This window comes from Antrostomus carolinensis, unplaced genomic scaffold (genome assembly GCF_000700745.2).
Source record: "Antrostomus carolinensis isolate BGI_N321 unplaced genomic scaffold, ASM70074v2 scaffold18402, whole genome shotgun sequence".
NCBI classification, from domain to species: Eukaryota; Metazoa; Chordata; class Aves; order Caprimulgiformes; family Caprimulgidae; genus Antrostomus; species Antrostomus carolinensis.
The window spans coordinates 43437-46459 of NW_010297782.1; the positions used below are offsets into that span (position 1 = coordinate 43437).

At 38.8% G+C, this 3023-nt stretch overlaps 1 protein-coding gene across 1 annotated transcript in view; it reads left to right on the forward strand.

Moving 5' to 3' along the window:
* MTA1 (metastasis associated 1) overlaps window positions 1-3023 on the forward strand; it is a 66262-nt gene that overhangs the window by 24879 nt on the left and 38360 nt on the right. The gene's annotated exons all lie outside the window — the stretch shown is intronic.

The window sequence follows — 3023 nt, forward strand, 5'->3', positions numbered from 1 at the left end:
TTCTTGCCTTTGAAACCAAACATTCTTCCTTTATTCTGCCTTTTGGGGTTATCCTTTCCAATAGGTGAGTTCTGTATTGATGTGAAGCAGTCACCTATCCCTCTTCACCAAACTCATCAGCCATTCCATAGATACAAACATGTGGCGTTGGTATTTGTGCTTTCTTTTAATACGTGTTTCTACTTTACTTTTTTTGAGCTTTCGTATGTCTGTTTTGGAATTCAGCAGTTTGAAGAAGGGAACACAGTTAATCTCTGCCTGTAACAGAGACTGAGGTCAGCGTTAACTTCAGTTTCAGCTTTTTATGAGGGAGCGGGCAGTTACTGTACAGCCGGCCCCCGTGCCCATTCCCCACCTCTGCCTGCCCAGGGCTTTGCACATGCATGGAGGCTCCCCCATGCAAGTGCTGTGAGTGAAGTGTTTGTCTGGGAAGCTTTGATGGCTCAAATTCCCAGACTCGTTACACTTGAGAATCAACTTTGACTAGTGTTTTCAATCATTTTTATCTCTTACTTGTTTAAATATGAAGACTGCTTGGTCCCTTAAATAAAGAAAGCACAATGCAAGCAGCATGCAAAATGATGCAGAGTATCAGTTGCTGAAAACTACTTATAATATTTAATTGGAAAATTAATTAAAAGAAGATATAAGTATATAATAGATTTTTCATTATAGTTATCAGTATTATGTTTAGGCATCTGTTTAAAATATTAGAAAAAGTGGAGTTGTGAAACTGCCCTACCTTAACTTGCTTCATTTGAAATTCAGCCTGGGATAAAGACTACATGCCTGAGGCATTGACCAATATTTGGCATGTCCTATATTTGGACACCTTGGTCTTTAACATGATTTTTACAATTTTCTTTCTAATTCTAACACTGATTAAATTACAGAGGTATCCTCAGGACACACGAGAACTCTTTTTTGCATCAATTTTGTATTACTGCATCCTCATTCCAGTATTTCCCAACGTTCACTCTTTGATTGAAACTTTTCCTTCTGGTTAGGAAATGAGTGATAGGAAAGTGGGATGGTGATGGAAGCTGATGTGATAGGGAAAAATGGTGCTGGAGAAATGAGGTCGTGGTCTTTCTTTCCCCATTGACCTGTGTGTATTGTTGATCTAGTGGGTGCTGCTATTTTGTCTGACTGCAGCTGTTAGGAGGCAAGAGCTGAGTGTGCTCAGCCTGTACTATGCTCAGTGTTTGCACTGAGGAATCCATTTATCTTCTTCCCTTCATCTTTTATCTCACTTCACTTCTTTTCTTGATAAAAATCCATCTAGCAATGTGGTAGGTATCAGAAAAAGTGAGGAAAGTTATTTTATCAGTCAGTGAAGACTAAAATCTTATGCTGTTGCATAAAAAGTCACCCCTGTGCAGTTGGAACAGCAAACAATAGGAATTATTAGGAAAGGTTAAAACAAAAAGTGTCTCTATACTGCTTAGAAAGTCCATGGTACATTTGTGACACTGAGGTTCTGTTTCTGCCCATCTTGAGGTATGGTGTGATGGTGGTGGTGGTGGGAATAAGCAGTACAGAACAGTTTCTTTGGCGTTCACTCTTGGATGCTGTGGGCGACAGATCAGTATAGTGTCCCAGGGGTTTCCTTCCAGATGTGTCTGCTGGGAAGGCAAAACAACTGAAGAAACTGTGCCTTAATTAGAAAGTGATTAAATTATTTTGCTTTTTCCACTTTCTTGAACTTTCTTAATATATAGGCAAAATTACAGAGAGGATAGTTGCATGAAAGACTGATTATTTGTTCTTGCAGCAATTAAAAAACCCAACAAACCTACAGTTTCTCCTACAGTTTTCCTATGCAGTAGGTTTTCTGCCGTGGTTATGCTGTACCTTACACGTGCTGCCCAGCAATGTACCAGGGAGTGGGATTTGGGGAAAACTTCCAATTAGAAGCTCTGCACTTAGGAGACAGTATAAGCTGAACAGGTAGAAATTACAGTACAGAGATATCACATCAATTAAGTCTGAGCTGAACTGAAGACCTCATCTCAAATTCCGAGCTTGTACAAGCAAATAATACTATTAAACATTTATAAAAAGCCTGGGAGAGCTATCTATATATAACCACAAAGAAAGCATAGGAAGTTGCATTTGAAATAATGGCATTTTACATTTCTATTTTACTTGATGTGTGCAAAGTCTTTGACAAAGCACATCCCTCATCACTTTTTCCATCTGTTTCTTCATAGTGTTTTGTCTGAGTGGATTCTTTCCTTAGTTGAATACCACAAAATGGTTCTGGGGCTAACAGCATTTTTGTACATGAGATATTGAAAATGTGCTAAGTAAGGATACAAAAAGTGTGTAACCTGAGTTGTTTCACTTACCCTCTTAAGAGGATGATTAAATTACATTCCAAGGCTGTATGTTATTGTCTTTAAAAACGTATTGATAACTTGCTTGTTCTTGTAGAATCTTTGGCTGAGTGAACTTAGACTCCTGTCTGTTTCTGCGAGTTAAACAACATAGTAATGAACCAATTGCAGGCGCTTTGGTGAAAACCAGTGAGTTGGGAACTGTTTAACTCCTGTATTTCCTTTGAGATTTTCTTGTAGTAAGAAAGCACTGTCTTAATCCTGAAGCAGAATCCATCTGTTTCTTGCCATTGAGGAAGCTAAATTTTGAATTGACTTAAACAGAAGACCCTTTCTCAGAAGTGAACAAGGTATACTTAATGCTTCGTATACCTAGGATCAGAAGGCTTAATACAGCACTTCCTTGTCTTGTGAGTAGGATACTGTGATTGAGATACATGCAAATTGACTTGTTCTGGAGTATGCCCCTAGATCTCTCATCCAGTAATTTTTATTTGGCTTTAGCTATACCATGATTACCGGCGTAGTTAGGAGTTCAGTCATTTCAAAAGAAAGATTGACCCTCCAAGAGCAGAACTGCTAGAAGCGGTAGTTCTCCTACTGCAGTGTTGACACAGAATTTGTGGTCTGGTGTAGGCTCCTGAACATCTATCCAAAACAATCACAAGAGTTGTCCTGTCAAAG